The sequence below is a fragment of the Balaenoptera physalus genome (assembly GCF_965194825.1).
Source record: "Balaenoptera physalus genome assembly, chromosome: 17".
NCBI classification, from domain to species: Eukaryota; Metazoa; Chordata; class Mammalia; order Artiodactyla; family Balaenopteridae; genus Balaenoptera; species Balaenoptera physalus.
This window is the reverse complement of record NC_138895.1, coordinates 59,556,020-59,574,298: the sequence shown is the minus strand read 5'-3', so window position 1 is coordinate 59,574,298 and position 18,279 is coordinate 59,556,020. Positions and strand designations below refer to the sequence as shown.

The following is an 18,279-nucleotide window of genomic DNA, read 5'->3' as shown; positions in this document are numbered from 1 at the left end:
ATAGACCAATAGAACAGAATAGACAACCCGGAAACAAAACCACGCATATACCGTCAACTGATCTTTAACAAGGGTGTCAAGAATTCGTATAATGGGGAAAGGATAGTCTCTTTAACAAATGGTGCTGCGAAAACAAAATATCCATATGGAAAATAATAAAATTGGACCATATCCTACACCACACACAAAAGTCAACTCAAAATGGATTAAAGATTTAAATGTAAGACCTAAATCTATAAAACTCTAGAAGAAAACATAGGGAAAAATGTTTATGATATTGGTCTAGGTAATGATATCCTGGATATGACACCAACAACACAGGCAACAAAAGCAAAAATAAACAAGTGTGAAGACATCAAACTAAAAAGCTCTGCACAGCAAAGGAAAAAAACAACAGAGTGAAAAGGGAACCTACAGAATGGGAGAAAATATTTGCAAACCATTTATCTGATAAGGGATTAATATTCAAAATATACAAGGACTCCTACAACTCAATAGAAGGAAGCAATAATCCAATTTTAAAAAATGGGCAACAGGCTTGAATAAATGTTTCTCCAAAGGAGACATACAAATAACCAGCAGGTATATGAAAATATCCTCACATATTTGCTCATCAGGGAAATACAAGTCAGCCACATTTTAATCATGAAATCGAGCAAAAATCTTACTTTGAAACTTTAATCCATCCGTTTGCGAAATAAAGACACTTACTGTTTTATAACAATCCTAAAGACAGGATAATCAAATGCAAGAACATATGTGACAATTTTTTTAACTATTATGTTTTAACAATATTAAGCATTGCCATTGCTACTTTAGTTTTATTGAATGAAATTTGCATATTTCTAGATTTTTCTCACTTGGAATTAAATAACTCTATTTATGTTTAAATATCTGATCACAACAACAGTAAAAAGCCCCAGGAAAGAGTTCTTCCCTTATAATTATTTTTAATAGTCTAATTATTTTGAATAGTTGGCATTAGTCTTTACCAATTACCTAACTCTAACTTACACATATAATTAGCTCAGAATGGGCAAAAATATGAAACGGATTCCATATTTTCAAGGGGAAGTTGTTTTACTATGCACATATTACAAGCCAAATCACTTGCTGGATACTCATTCAAACCCCTTTGGAAAACTGCAAGATGAATTATTCTAAGGAATAAGAGTATTTAGGCACAATAATTTTTGTGAGAATTACTGTTATATCTATTTCTACCTTATAAAGATAACAAAAATCTAGTTGTTATAGCATTGTTTAATGATACTTAAGAGAGAGAGAAAGAGTTTCTGACAAACTTGATTTTAGCCAATATTTTAAAGAATTCATTGAAAGGAGAGTACTATATATGAGTATTAACAAGTTGATGGAAAAGAACTTCCACTAATGGTGGTGTTAATAAGGCCTCACATATTAGAGTGAATAAATAGTGAATGCATAAGGCAATTATACTTCAATAAAGATGTTTAAAAAAAAATAGTGAATGCAGTGAATGTATATAGTGTCAATACAGTCAGGATAGAATCCTTTCAGTAACTTAGGTTAGAAAGGAACTAGGTAAATAGCTAAGGAAGGCACAAAGGAGGAAATATATTTTATTATGGGAAATATTTGAGTGTATTCATAAACATAGATTAGGCAACTAATAGAGAGGTAGGGTTGAAGAATGAATGGTGATGACTGATGACATGAGGTCTAAGGAAATAGGAGGGGAATGCAAATGGACAAGACAATACCCATTTCTCCCATCTTCTAGGCACCCTAACTCATTAGGAATAATGATTACTCTGAAGCTACCTTCTTGCTTACTTCTACAATAGTGGGGAGAGACAATGGCCCTGTACATCCCCCATGTCAGGAAAGAGAAGGGAAAAGTCAGTCTTTCACCAGGAAGATGAATCCCTGTTTCTGGGACTTCTCCTTAAATTCCTATTTGTCTTTGTGGAAACCTATAAAAGTAATGGTAGCAGCATGTGAAAAACTAGTAAGTCCTGATGTGATGTGTCTGCTGGGTTCATGTCCTTAGTAGTTATCTTTAGTATATGGGGTATTAAGTGCCCATTATATTCAGCCACAGGCTTTCCCTACAATTCTGAGACATGAAAACTACCATTCATAATCCTATTACATATTTCAATTTATAATTGCAATTTAAAATATTTGATGAGGTTTAATTAAAATACATAACCAATGTTTAAATGCTCAAGAAAAATTGGCTTTCAAAGTGTTATTCAATAAGACATGTAAATTTAATGAACTGAATATTAAACAATGGCAAATAGTTGTGGGTGTTCTTTTTCATGCACAAACATCTCCTCAGATTTTCAAGAATCTTTATAAACATCTAGGGCAAACCAGAAATCATGCTACTGTTACATGGTGGTGTCTATACCTGATATTCTGACATCTCCCTACCTTCCTAATCAGGCCTTTCTCTCCTGGTGTATAAATCCCAATTAGTAAATGTCTTTGCTTTACAAAATTTGCAGCCCGATCTTTCTTCTCTTTCTTAATAGCTCACATATTCTGCCTTGAACTTAAAACCGTAAGTGTAAAGTTTCTTGAAATAATGAAGTTATATATTGATCCATTAAATACTTGCCTTGGTGTAATTATGACCCCTTATTTGAAACATAACTGGCCTCTTTTTATAACCTTGGAAACACTAGCATCCTAAACCATTGTTATAGCTACCTATTTAAATTGAGGCTCCCTATTCAAGCTTGCCTTTTTTTTTTAAATTTATTTTTACTCTTGGATTTTGTTTTACAATATCAGACAAGGCATTCCCACTAGCTTTGTGATGGTGGTATTCAAGCCCGATAGTTGGGTTAGTAGCAGGCCCAAAGCCCCAGAGCCTCTCTGGAAGCTTCTTTTAATTTCTCAGAACAAAGAGGCCAAACAGTGCTTCAGTTCCCCAAAGATCAGATCTTAGAAGCTCGATTTAGTCATCCAGCTCATGACAGTTACTGAGTACTTGGAGCAGAGCAGAAGAAAAGCAAGTACTGGGGAACAAAAGCAAAGTCCAGAGTCGCAGTTATGGGTGAGACAGAGGGAAGAGTCTACAGCACCCATCTCCCACTGGACCTGCCCCAGAGAAGCTCTGAGATACTCATGCTTGCCACCAACTCAGCCCTCCTGGTCCACCTCTGCCTTGTTTTGGCTTCCTGGAATATGTGGAGAAAATCCAGGAATTTGGATTCCTGTGAGAAGGAGTGACTGTTCCCTTTATCTTCAGACCTTAGCTCACTTGCAAGGAAGCAAAGGACATCCGGACTGAAAGGTCATGGTGTAGCTATGCAACACTGAGCAGCTGGCAGAGGACTTGTATTTTAGAATCTATTTTTACTACCAGGACCAGGTCTAAAATATTCTCAGAGATATAAGACACTCATCTCAAACTATCCAGAGAAAAGCCATGTCCTTAATAGACATATGAACAAAGAAGGCAACAACTATTATAGATTCTTCAGAGTTTGGATTCCATGTGAATTAGGCAGACTTATGGCTGGGAATATGGCCAAAGAGAAGTGAGGATCCTGTGGGCTGATATTATGAGGTGAGAAACAAAAGTGTATGTTGTGAGTGATTAATCTAGCGACAATGTATAGGAGGATTTTGTACAGAGAAACTGAGCCAGTTATACTATTTTGTTACTTTGAAACTTTATATGATATTAAAATGTCATAAGTTAAGGAAACTTTGAGAAACTTTTTGGTAAAGAAGATAGCCCGGTTCGTTTCTTCTCTTTCGTTGTCTGCTATGTGCTGGAGAATTAGGGGTTTAGAGATGTGTTCAAAAATATAGTAAGTATTATGGTAAGTATGTAAATAAGGTCCTCTGAGGACACTTGGAAGAAGAGATTAGTTTAAGAGAAGTTCCAGAAATAATAAGGGATATATTGGGGCCTGGGATAATAGGTAGAATTTTAATAGGAACACATGGATAAATGTTTACTTATCTGTTATCACAAATTGTCAATGAGCTGCTCAAGGGCAAGTATTTTCTTTCATTCAACAACAACAAAAAAGCATTTAGTGCTTTATTTGGCTCCTAAAGCTGAGACTTCAAGGAAGTCACAGCTCAACAGAGAATAAATGAAGGGAAAATATAATTTTCAAATGACTAATGCAAGAGTAGATATAAGTGTAAGATAAGAAATAACATGATGGGAATGGAGTAGGGAAAGCCAGGGTAGGCTTTTCAGAAGATTTAAAACTTGAGGTGATTTTTGACATCTGAATGAGAGTTTATCATACAAATTGTTTACCTAAGACAGCAACAGAGCAGTTTGAGGATGGTGAAGACATTTTTTGAAAATTTTTTTAAAATATAGATTCATAATTTGAAAATAAAATATTGGTACATTATTCTTACAACTACACAAAACAGATTACATAAACTAAAATGCCATAGAATATTGAGGTTGAGTGTGTGGAGATGAGAATCCCTTTCCAAGAGATTAAATAACCTTGGGCAAGTAACTTATTCTCTTTCTGCTTCAGTTACCCCTCTCTAAAATGGATAAAATAACCTCTAAGTGTTATTGTGAAAGTTAAATTCAAAGTCCTTAGATAATGACTAATTTAGTGTTATCTACTTATTAGTATATAACTAATGTGGTTGATTTAAAAAATGGTCACAGATTTTTCCCATCCCTAACACCTATTTTGCAATGTAAGTTTGCGGCTTCTTTTATCAAAAGGTGGAGTCTATGAATTTTTAGCCTCTCCCATTAAAATATTTCTCTCCTTGAATCTCGAATTGACCCTGTGACTTGTTTGATTTACGGGTTGGTAGCAAACATGAGCAACACAAGCAAGAGGCTTGTGAAGTATTTTATGTCCTGGGACTTGCTGAAGAAACTGTCCCGTTGAGCCTGGCTCAAAGTGCCAACTTATAAAACTATGACCTAAATAAATGATTGTTTTAAGCCATAACATTTTGGGGTAATTTACTAAATAGCAAATGTTAATTGATATACTTAGTGTTGGTAGGAGTACTGGGAAACAAATACTCCCATAAGATAAACAGAAGTATATAAGGTAATAAAATTTTTATTCACAAATTTGACCACATCTATCAAAATCTGAATGCAGTTTTACCCATAAATTCTAATTCCAGAAAAGTATCCTATAGATAAACTCAGTTAATAGTACAAGGAGATATATACAATGATGTCTATATGAAAGTTATTTGCAATAACTATAAAAGAAGAGACAAATGAATTGTTTATCTAAGGGTCATTTATACAACAGAATATACCATGAAGTCATTTAAAATTAATGAATTAAAGCTTTGGGGAGTTGACGAGGTGGCAACATAGAAAGCTCCTGAGCACCCCTTCTCCCACTGACACACAAAATGTACAGCTACACACTGAGCAATTCCTTCTGAAAGATATCCAGAAGCGAGATGAATGATCTACATATTGTATGAATGAGAAAACACCCACTGAAATGGAAAGCAAAGGCTGAGACACACTCCATAAACCACCTGCCAAAATGCCGTATAATCAGGAACTCAACTCTCAACTTCTCCCTGAGGAGCAAAGGATTTGGACTCCACATCTAACACCCCAAATTTTAAGACTCCCATCATAGGGACAGGTTCACCCAAATACCTAGCTCTGAGAGCCAGTGGGGCTTGCATCCATGAGACCCACAAGACTATAGCAAACAAAGAAGCAGTTGTCAATGGGCAGGTGAACACTTGCCACTGCTATTCCCCCAGGGTTCAGTGCAGAGAGCAGGCAAAAACATCCATCTCCATCAGTCTCTCCCTGAAAGGGGTTAATCTGCATACTTTAAAAGCTGCTGACTGAAACCCAGGCATCTAATTTACCAGGCACCTAGGGGCTGGCTACAAACGTTCCCAGAGACCTGGGTAGCCTGTGGACACCTCTCTCACCTTCTCCCTCTAGCCTGCTCCAAGTCACCAGTATCTCCTTGGAAGGAGCTTGTACACACATTTGGCACCCCAGCATTTGTGGCTGCCACCAGCAGGATGGGCCCTAGGATCGCTTGGCTCTGATAGTCAATGGGGTTTGCCTTCATGAGTCCCACAGTACGGTAGCAAAGAAGTGGCTCTTAATGGGCACAGGAGCACCCCCATGCAGCTATATACCCAGGATCAGCAGAGAGAGCTAGTAAAGTTGCCCATCTTCCAGCTTCTTCCAGCTTACATACTTTCCAAGCTGCTATCTGAGGGTCCAGTTTCTAATCGGCCTGCATCTAGGTGCTGACTGTGATCTTCCCCTTTGGGACAGTGACAGATATTGGTACATCCTCATATACTGGGAGGCACAAAGAACAAAGAAGGCAGCTTGGACAATCACGAAAGTTTCAACAACTAGTTGCTCACGCTGGGCCAGTTGATAAGGTTCATCTCCTACATGGAATCACTCTGTCAAGACTGGGAGAGGTGGCTGTTCTTTCTAATGTGCAAAAACCAAACCAGAAGGTCAAAAATGAAGAAACAGAGGAATATGTTCCAAATAAAAGAACAGGATAAATATCCAGAAACAGATTTAATAAAAGATAGAAAAGTGATTTATCTGATAGAGAGTTCAGAATAATAGTCATAAAGTACTCACCAAGGTAAGGAGAGCAATGTATGAACGAAGTAAGAATTTCATCAAAGAAATAGAAAATATAATAAAGTACCAAACAGAAGTCACAGAGCTGAAGAGTACAGTAACTAAACGGAAAAATCCAAAGGAGAAGTTCAGCACAGACTAGGTCAAGCAGAAGAAAGGGTCAGCAAGCTCAAACAAAGGACAGTGGAATTCATCCAATCAAAGAACGAATAAAAGTGAAGATATCTTATTTTATTCTTTTTGTTGGAGTGGTAAATGGGCGTGTTTCCTTAATTTCTCTTTCAGATTTTTCATCATTAGTGTATAAGAATACAAGAGATTTCTGTGCATTACTTTTGTATCCTGCCACTTTACCAAATTCATTGATTAGCTCTAGTAGTTTTCTGGTGGCATCTTTAGGATTCTCTATGTATAGTATCATGTCATGCACAAACAGTGACAGTTTTACTTCTTATTTTCTGATTTGGATTCCTTTTATTTCTTTTTCTTCTCTGATTGTGGCTAAAACTTCCAAAACTACATTGAATAGAACTGAGAGTTGACAAGGTTGTCTTGTTCCTGATCTCAGAGGAAGTGGTTTCAGATTTTCATCACTGAGAACGATGTTGGATGTGTGTTTGTCAAACATGGCCTTTATTATGTTGAGGTAGGTTCTGTCTATTCCTACTTTCTGGAGAGCTTTTATCATTATTGGGTATTGAATTTTGTCAAAAGATATTTCTGTATCTACTGAGATTATCATATGGTTTTTATCATACAATTTGTTAATATGGTGTATCACATTGATTTACTTATATTGGAGAACCCTTGCATTCCTTGGATAAACCCCACTTGATCATGGTGTATGATCCTTTAAATGTGCTGTTGGATTCTGTTTGCTAGTATTTTGTTGAGGATTTTTGCATCTATGTTCATCAGTTATATTGGTCTGTAGTTTTCTTTTTCTCTGAAATCTTTGTCTGGTGTTGGAATGAGGGTGATGGTGGCCTCATAGAATGAGTTTGGGAGTGTTCCTCCCTCTGCTGTATTTTGGAAGAGTTTGAGAAGGATAGGTGTTAGCTCTTCTCTAAATGTTTGATAGAATTAGCCTGTGAACACATCTAGTACTGGGCTTTTGTTTGTTGGAAGATTTTTAAGCAGTTTCAATTTCAGTGCTTGTGATTGGTCTGTTTCTACTTTCTATTTCTTGCTGGTTCAGTCTCAGAAGGTTGTGGTTTTCTAAGAATTTGTCCATTTCTTCCAGGTTGTCCATTTTATTCGCCCAGAGTTGCTTGTAGTAGTCTCTCATGATCTTTTGTATGTCTGCAGTGTCAGTTGTTACTTCTCCTTTTTCATTTCTACTTCTGTTGATTTGAGTCTTCTCCATTTTATTCTTGATGAGTCTGGCTAATGTATTATCAATTTTTTTATCTTACAGAGAACCAGCTTTTAGTTTTATTGACCTTTGCTATTGTTTCCTTCATTTCTTTTGCATTTATTTCTGATCTGAGCTTCATGATTTCTTTCATTCTGCTAACTGGGTTTTTTGGTTCTTCTTTCTCTAATTTCCTTAGGTGTATGGTTAGGTTGTTTATTTGAGATTTTTCTTGTCTCTTGAGGTAGGATTGTATTGCTATAAACTTCCCTCTTAGAACTGCTTTTGCTGCATCCCATAGGTTTTGAGTTGTCCTGCTTTCATTGTCATTTGTTTCTAGGTATTTTTTGATTTCCTCTTTGATTTCTTCAGTGATCTCTTGGTTATTTAGTAGCATATTGTTTAGCCTCCATGTGTCTGTATTTTTTACAGTTTCTTTTCCTGTAATTGATATCTTGTCTCATAGTATTGTGGTCGGAAAAGATACTTGATATGATTTCAATGTTCTTAAATTTACCAAGGCTTGATTTGTGACCCAAGATATAATCTATCCTGGAGAATGTTCCATGACCACTTGACAAGAAAGTGTATTCTGTTGTTTTTGGATGGAATGTCCTATAAATATCAATTAAGTCCATCTTGTTTAATGTATCATTTAAAGCTTGTGTGTCCTTATTTATTTTCATTTTGGATGATCTGTCCATTGGTGAAAGAGAGGTGTTAAAGTCCCCTACTATTATTGTGTTACTGTCAATTTCCCCTTTTATGGTTGTTAGCATTTACCTTATGTATTGAGTTGTTCCTATGTTGAGTACATAAATATTTACAATCGTTATATCTTCTTCTTGGATTGATCCCTTGATCATTATGTAGAGTCCTTCTTTGTCTCTTGTAATAGTCTTTATTTTAAAGTCTATTTTGTCTGATATGAGAATTGCTACTCCAGCTCTCTTTTGATTTCCATTTGCATGGAATATCTTTTTCCATCCCCTCACTTTCAGTCTGTATGTGTCCCTAGGTCTGAAGTGGGTCTCTTGTAGACAGCATGTATATGGGTTTTGTTTCTGTATCCATTCTGCCAGTCTATGTCTTTTGGTTGGAGCATTTAATCCATTTACATTTAAGGTAATTATCGATATGTGTGTTCCTATTACCATTTTCTTAATTGTTTTGGGTTGTTTTTGTAGTTCTTTTCCTTCTCTTGCATTTCTTGTGTAGAGAAGTTCCTTTAGCATTTGTTGTAAAGCTGGTTTGGTGGTGCTGAATTCTTTTAGCTTTTGCTTGTCTGTAAAGCTTTTAATTTCTCCATCGAATCTAAATGAGATCCTTGCTGGGTAGAGTAATCTTGGTTGTAGTTTTTTCCCTTTCATCACTTTAAATATGTCCTGCCACTCCCTTCTGGCTTGCAGAGTTTCTGCTGAAAGATCAGTTGTTAACCTTATGGGGATTCCCTTGTATGTTATTAGTTGTTTTTCCCTTGCTGCTTTTAATATTTTTGGAATGCGGGTAAGCCTTAGGCAGCAGAGGCTGGTGATGTTGCAATAGCCTGAGACACACAGTGTGTCTCCCGGGGAAGTTGTCCCTGGATCATGGGACCTGAGCAGTGGCGGGCTGCACAGTCCAAGCCGATAGCCACAGCTTGTGCACCTCTCTGGAGCTGGTTTAGGCAGTGCTCTGCCTTCTGTGGGCAGACAGGGAAGTAATCCCCTCTTCTCACACACCCCGAGACAATGATCTCTTGCCTCTTCAGCAGGTCCAGACATTCTCCCAGACTCCCACCTGGTTGGCTGTGGTACACTAGCCCCCTTCAGACTGTGTTCACACAGCCAACCCCAGTCCTCTCCCTGGGGTCTGACCTCCAAAGCCAGAGCCTCAGCTCCTAGTCCCCACCTGCCCCAGCGGGTGAGCAGACAAGCCTCTCAGGCTGGTGAGTGCTGGTCGGCACTGATCCTCTTTGCAGGAATTCCTCTGCTTTGCTCTCTGCACCCCTGTTGTTGTGCTCTTCTCCATGGCTCTGAAGATTCCCCCCTGCCACCCCCTGTCTCTGCCAGTGAAGGGGCTTCCTAGTGTGTGGAAACCTTTCCTCCTTCACAGCTCCATCCCAGAGGTGCAGGTCCCACCCCTATTCTTTTGTCTCTGTTTTTTCTTTTGCCCTACCCAGGCACGTGGGGATTTTCTTGCCTTTTGGGAAGTCTGAGGTCTTCTGCCAGCGTTCAGTAGGTGTTCTGTAGGAGTTGTTCCACATGTAGATGTAGTTTTGATGTATTTGTGGGGAGGAAGGTGATCTCCATGTCTTACTCCTTCGTCGTCTTGAAGGCCCCATGTATGCATTTCTGTCATAACCTATGTTGTACTTTCTTGCTTTTGACTTTCCTCATATAAATAGTAAGCTCCACAAGAGGAAGCTCTGGGCTCCTTATTTAAGCATTTAACATATATATGTCACATACGTAACTAAGTACTATGCTAGGCATTGGAGAGAGAGTTCACAGAAGTCAGATATGGATTCTGCCCTTATAGAGCTTTTACTTTAGAGGAAAGGAAAGACATAACAACGAATGTAGATTTAGTTATTTAGTTACAATTTCAATCAGTGTTAGGAAAGAGAAATGTCAGAACTTACATATAGATATAAAATGGGTTCTTAATATAAAATAGCTGTGGTAGTAGGACTATGTATTATAATGAAGAAAAACTCACCATTCTTTCACTGTAAAACATCTGCCTGATGCTATGAATTGTGTGAGGTCCTTGGGAAATGGAGACAAATGGCATATATTTTGTCTAATTCTGAAAACTATCTTTTAAGATAAGTAACAGTAACTCATTCTTTTTTTTTTTTTCCTTCTGGTTAACATTTTTATTATAGTATTTTCTTTTAAATTCATTCAAGACAAAAAAAAAAAAAAGAAAAACAAAGACAATGGTCCCAGAAGGAATGCATGATATGTTTTAGTTTACAGCACAGAGATTCTTCTCTTAATGGGAATTGTGCTCTTGGTTTCAGCAATAAGTGAAGGGAATAGGTCTTGCCCGTTTGAAGTTCTGAGGGGTGCAGGGCATCCGCGAATAACTCTTTCTTGACATAAGATTCAACATTGTGTCCCAGGTCATAAAGGTAAAAAGTGGTGTGGTAGGATGTAAATAGAGTCCCCAGTGAATTCAGAAATCCAGCTCTTTACACTATACACGCTACTTCCTGAAAGACTACTATGCAGTATCAGTCTCCCCTTGGGAGAGACATTTTCCCTGCCTATTCCCTAGATCTTTTAAAATTCTAATTTTTAGTTATACCCTCTGGCTCCAGTCTTTAGGCCCAGATAAACATCTATTTTTCAGAGTCTTTATGTACTACAAAAAAGATTTGTATTCATAAATATAAGTAGTTTAATATCCAGACATCTTTTAATATAACTTATTTTGTCAATAAGATTTTCAGTGGATTCCCCATATCAGATTTAAACTTTCTTTGAAAAAGGCATATCTTTTTTTTAACCATCTCATTTTTAAAGGCACAGCTAAGTAGTGCTAAGTATGTTCACATTGTTGGGCAACAGATCTCCAGGACTTTTTCATCTTGAAAACTGAAACTCTATACCTATTAACACGTCCTCTTTCTAACCCCCAGCTCCTGACAACCCTATCATCCTACTTTCTGTTTTTATAAATTTGACTACTTTAGATACCTCATTTTCCAGAGTGTTTTGTAAGCTGAATTTCAGTCAAGATAATGGTGGATTGTTGTCTAATAACAATAACATTTTTTTAAAAAACTAAAGAAAAACCTTTCTTAAATTTTTCTGAATTTTCTATTGTAAAGTAAAACATGAACGATTAAAACAAAATTAAAATAGTGGGAAAACTTAGATAAATAGGTAAATATATTTCCAAATAATCTATCCTCCATAAAAAAATGGGACAACATTTAGAAAGCCTAAGTGTTTCAACTTAACTTTCTGTTTCTTTGTCTGTTTCCTACCCTTATCTAGGAGTCCCTGGAAGGTTGGTGATCAATAAGTGGAATAGATTTGAACATGCAAGGTCAAAGTAAGTAAAAATAATTTAGTGTACTTTCCTTTTTGCTGCTGCATCTGACTTACTGTGATCCCCTACTGGATATATTCTTCCCTGGCTAAAACATAAATGTACTTCCCCAAGTACCTTTGGGGACTTGAACTAAATCTGCAATACTGCTTCACTCAGCACCTAGCTCTTTAAGATTTAATGAATCATGGAAATGAGATTCATGATGTTTGGATCTGAATATTTCCGAGCCTCAATTTTGCAAATATAAAAGTCATAATGATGATCTCTAATGTCATTTCTATTTCTGATGTAAGGATTTTATCTTAATTAGGTACAAAGGTAAATGGCTCCAGTAGAGTCATTTGGTAATGTACATATTTTGATGAATTTTGTGAAAAACCATATTTCAAGAAGATACATGCACCCTAATATTCATTGCAGCACTATTTACAATAGCCAAGACATGGAAGCAATCTAAATGTCCATCAACAGAGGAATGGATAAAGAAGATGTGGTACATATATACAATGGAATATTACTCAGCCATAAAAAAAGAATGGAAAAATGCCATTTACAGCAACATGAATAAGCCTAGAGATTATCATACTAAGTGAAGTAACTCAGACAGAGAAAGACAAATATCATGACATCGCTTATATGTGGAATCTAAAAAAAAAATGATACAAATGAACTTATTTACAAAAGAGAAACTGACTTACAGATATCGAAAACAAACTTATGGTTACCAAAGGGGAAACGTGGTAGGAAGGGATAAATCAGGAGCTTGAGATTAACATACACACTACTAAATATAAGATAGATAACCAACAAGGACCTACTGTATAGCACAGGGAACTCTACTCAATGTTCTGTGATAATCTATATGAGAAAAGAAACTGAAAAGAATGAATATACGTATATGTATAACTGAATCACTTTACCGTACACCTGAAACTAATGCAACACTGTAAATCAACTATAATCCAATAAAAAATTTTTTTTAATTATAAAAAATTACATATCTATAATGGATCCATAGTATTCCACTGTGCTTATTCACCACATTTTACTTACTTTCTTCTTCAGGATAGGCAACTAATTTTCACTCAGCTTTAAACTCATAAGGGAGCAATCTTATACAAGTTCCCTTTTGAAAGTATGCAGCTATTTGGTTTCTACACTTAGAGGAGTGTTTCCTTTGTCATAGAAATTTCACAAATTATTTTGGTGCTCTCTTAAACAGCTTTATTAACTTACACTTTCTTCAGGAGTACATGAGCACTCCTGGGCTCCTCTTTTCTATATTTGATATATTATTTGATTTTTTTCATTGTGGCCAACTTGATGGCATAAAGTAGAATCTTATTGTCCCTTAACTTTTATTCCTTTGTTTACTAGTGAGTTTGGGCACCTCTTTATTTCTTTGTTGTTCAGCCTTCCCCTGTTGGGAATTTCCTATTTACAGTCTTTGTACATTTTTTCTCTTGTGTTCCTGAATTTTGTAATTAATTTTTACATGTGATCCATGCACAATCTAAAAAATAATGTACCAGTTTTTTATAGTTAATTTATATTTTGATTTTATGACAGTGCCTTTGTCAATCATAATTTTATGGTCACCAGAATGTAAATATTCTATAATTTTCTATGAAACCAAAGGAAGATATCTGAATTCTATAATACATATGTCAAAGAATGATTACAAAGTTTTTCAACATAAGTATTGTTTTATTTTCAAATTTTAACCAAGATTGTTGAAAGATGAAAGCATACCGTTTGATTCTACTTATATAAAACAAACATTGTGATATGTCAAGGAAAGAAAAAATTTGAGAATTGATTGGATTCTCAGAAATTGATTGGATATAAACAGAAAAACTTTATCCCCAAACTTGGCCAATTTGACCAGTCATTTCAGAAAAGCCATTTTTAGTAACATTCACATTAATCTGCTGACAATCTTTTTAAAGTATTCTCTCAGATATCTCGTGTACTAGGAGTTCACATGTGAGCTGAGCCTATAATGTATATTCCACCATGATTAAGTACCCATAAGTACAACTAACTCCGTTTAGAATTTGAGTACAATAAATCACTCAGTGGGTCACCTCCTAGATCACCAACCAAAATGATTATCTGGAATCACCGACTTTCTTCCCCCTTTTTATATACCACATCTCCACCTGTATTCACCACTTTTTTCCTTCTTTGCCCTTATCACTTGCTCCTTGTGTGACTGCACCCTGACTCTACAACAGGCTATTTCATCTGGATGTTACTCCGGGCCATATTTAAGAGCAAACCTGGAGAGATTTTTAGTCACAGTAAATTCTGAAAGGTTTAACTGAATTATACCAGGAAAAAATCTAACTGGGAAAAAGATGATTGAAAAAAATTTACATTTAGATTTAAACTTTTGCATCACAAAGAAACCATATACAAATTTAATACAAGCCAGGAAGGAAGAAGATATTTCAGGAATATTATATGGATAGATATAGATATATACTTTCTATCCTATTCACATATATATGCGTATATATATACACATATGTATATATTCTAAAATCAAAAAGAAAAAGACTAAGAATGCTTAGAGAATGGTAAAGAGTTTAAAACTCAAAATTAACAGCAGAAAACCATATGGACTATAAAACATAAAGAGATTCAACTACTACAGTGATGTATATAATGCAAATTAAAATGAGAAAGCTGCATTTCACATTCATTAGACCAGAAAATTTTAGAGATTCTTACACTAATCACTCTTGGTAATTATATATGTATTATCCTGAAACACATTCCATACTGGTAAGATGCAAATTATGACAAATATTTAGAAATCTATTTGACAATACTAAATTTTTCATAATTTCCAAGCACTATGAATTGGGAATCTCATTTCTAGGGAAATACTCTAGAGAATTTCTCAGACACATGCACATGGAGACAGGGGCAAGCATGCAGACTGAACCATTGTTTGTAATAACAACAACCTCAAAATCTTCATGTTCAGGGAAAATAGCAAAACATATTATATGTATAATATAGCATCTTTTATATAATTTATTAAACTACAAAACATTTAAATATTTCATGGGTGATAATATATATATTTGAATAAAACATATTAATAGGGAGAAAACTGCAACTGTTATCTCTAGTTTAGAAAAGAGGGAAATTGGATCATAGAAGGCTGTTGGGATGAGTTGTCATGTATAGTTTTAACTTCTTTTAAAATACCTGAAGCAAATATGGAGAAAAGCTGATCACTCATTAGAAGTGAACTATTGTCTGGAACTTTGTTCTATTATTGAGCTATATTGCATTAGATAATAAACAAGAAAAGTGAAAAAAATGACAGTGAACGTAGACTTGTTAAACTTGGGTAGGAACAAAATGACAAATAAGTTCATCCTGCATTGGATGCAATATATCAGGAGGACATTTTAAATTTTTTTGTATATTATTTTAATTTTATTTTTCCAACTTTGACATAAAATGGACAAATAAAAGCTCTATATATTTAAGGTGTACAAGGTGATGATTTGATATACAATGTGAAATGATTATTGCACTCGTGCTATTTAAGATTTCCATCACCTCACATATTTACCTATTTTGGTGTGGTTAACACTTAATGTCTACTATCTTAGCAAGTTTTAAATGTACTACATAATATTATTAACTGTAGTCACCAATATCTACATTATACCTCCAGGACTTATTCATCTAATTCATAATTGAAACTTTGTACACTTTCACCAAACCTCATTCCCCCCCACTCCCCAGCCTCTTGCGACCACCTCTGCACTCTGTTTCTGTAAGCTACAATTTTTTAAGATTCTACATGTAAAATGATATCATGCAGTGTGTCTTTCTGTGTCTCACTTGTTTCACTTAGCTAATGTCCTCCAGGTTCATCCATGTTGTTGCAAGTGGCAGAATTTTCTTAAGTCTGAGGCTAACATAAAACATCTGGTAATCATAGCAGTATTTTAAGCTGATAACTTCAATTGCATTAAATTAAAAAAAAAACCAATTCTATCTCAAAAACAAAACAAAATAAAAAAACAAGCCAGTCAAAAACTGGACAGAAGACCTAAACAGACATTTCTCCAAAGAAGACATACAGATGACCAACAGGCACAGGAAAAGATGCTCAACATCGCTAATTATTAAGAATATGCAAGTCAAAACCACAGTGAGCTATCACCTTACTCTCATTAGAATAGCTATTATCAAAAAACCAAGAAATAGCAAGTGTTGGAGAGAATGTGGAGAAAAGGGAATCCTCATACACTGTTGGTGGGAAATGCCAATTAGTGCAGACACTATGGAAAACAGTATAGAGATTCCTCAGAAAATTAACAGAACTACCATGTGACCCAGTAATTCCACTTCTGAGTATTTATCTGAAGAATATGAATACACTAACTCGAAAAGATATATGACCCCTCTGTTCACTGCAGCATTATTTACAATTGCCAAAATATGGAAACAATCTAAGTGCCCACTGATGGATGAATGGATAAAAATATGGTATATATTATTAACGGGATACTTCTCCGCCATATAAAAAGATGAAACCTTTCCATTTGCAATAACAAAAAGTGGACCTTGTGTGTATTATGTGAAGTGAAATAGGTCAGTTGGAAAAAGACAAATACTGGGAGATTTCATTCATATGTGCAATTTAAAAAATAAGTAAATAAGTAAATGAATAAACTAAGTCAAACTAAAACAAACACACAGATACAGAGAACAGAGTGGTGGTTACCAGAGGGGAAGAAGGATGGGGGGAGGGTGAGTAGGTAAAGGGAGGTCAACTGTATGGAGACAAATGGAATTTAAACTTTGGCGGTGAGCATGCTGCAGTGTTCACAGAAGTCAAAATATAATGTTGTACACATGAAACTTACATAATGTTATAAACCAATATTACCTCAATTTTTAAAAACTACAATAAATAAAATTATAAGGTAAATACAGATAAAGGATATAATTCCAGAAACATATTTCATTTTTGTTCAAAAGTAATCATGTTGAAAAAGCGTAAGTAAAATTTTGGAAATGGTATCCTTTACTTTTTATATCAAATCTTGCTATCTTTTTCACATATATTATTCAGTAAACATGTCATGCTATAAAATTGTTATTGAGGTTTAATACAAATACACAGAAATGCACGTCATAATCATGCATTCAATCAATGACTACAAAGTGAATATATCTGTATCACCACTACTGAAGTCACTAACTAAACTACTACCAGTACTTTGGAAGCCTCCATCATACTGATGCCCAGTTACTACCTGTTTTCTCATCCCAAATGAAGTAATTCATAACACCATATGTTTGCCTACTTTCACTACATAAATTGAATCTTTGTTACGTATCTTTTTGTGTCTATCTTCTTTCACACAGTTTTATTTGTGAGATAAATCCAATTTGCTATTTGGAGCTATAGTTCTTATACCTTATTGCTGGGTAGTATTTCTTTGCAAGAAGGGATCTCAAGTTATTGATCTATTTTACTGTCCATGACTATTTGGATTGTTTTCATGGTTTGGCTTTTAGAAGCATGCTGTGAACATTCTTGTATGCACTATTTGTACGTATACATATACATATTTGGTGGGTACATATTTAGCAATGAAATTGCTGGGTCATATTGTATACATATTGTTTAACCATTGAAAATACTGCCAAAGCTTTCTCCAAAGTGTGTTATGCATAAAAAATTATACACCCTTCAGCACTGCAAGAGAGTTACCACTGCTCCACTTCCTATTGTCATTTGGTATTGTCCCTCTTCAATTTTTGGCAATCTGGTATGCATTTAGAGGTAACTAATTGTTGTTTTGAGGTGCATTTCCCTCATGACTAACGAAGCTGGGCACTTTTTCACAAATTAATGACTTTTGGCTATGATCCTATGTGAAATTGCTATTCAAGTTCCATGCTAATTTTTCTTTTGGGTTGTCTCTTTTTCTTACTATTTGTGAGAATATGTCAGTTATATGTATCGCATATATATATTTCCCCTATATATGCTAATTGAATTCTTGCTAATAGAATTCTTATTGTTTTTATTTCCTCAAATATTAAACAGAATTACTTTAATATTGATGTTTGAAAGTTCAATTACTGGAATCCCTTATAGGTCTGTTTCTATTGCCCAATAAGGAACATTCAGAGGGAAATAGGAAAAGATTAAATAGTTAAGCTCTGACTCTGGATCCTGAGGAGAGGAGAATATTACAAAGAAATGGAAACAAAGAAGAGTAAAAGG

At 35.3% G+C, this 18,279-nt stretch overlaps 1 long non-coding RNA gene across 1 annotated transcript in view; it reads left to right on the top strand.

Moving 5' to 3' along the window:
* The first annotated feature begins 1,450 nt into the window (after positions 1-1,450).
* The window catches only part of LOC309646716, a 404,408-nt gene continuing 387,579 nt past the window's right edge, over positions 1,451-18,279 (top strand). Inside the window, exon 1 of the long non-coding RNA XR_014255556.1 lies at positions 1,451-1,485. This is a non-coding gene — a long non-coding RNA (uncharacterized lncRNA). The remainder of the gene's footprint in view (positions 1,486-18,279) is intronic.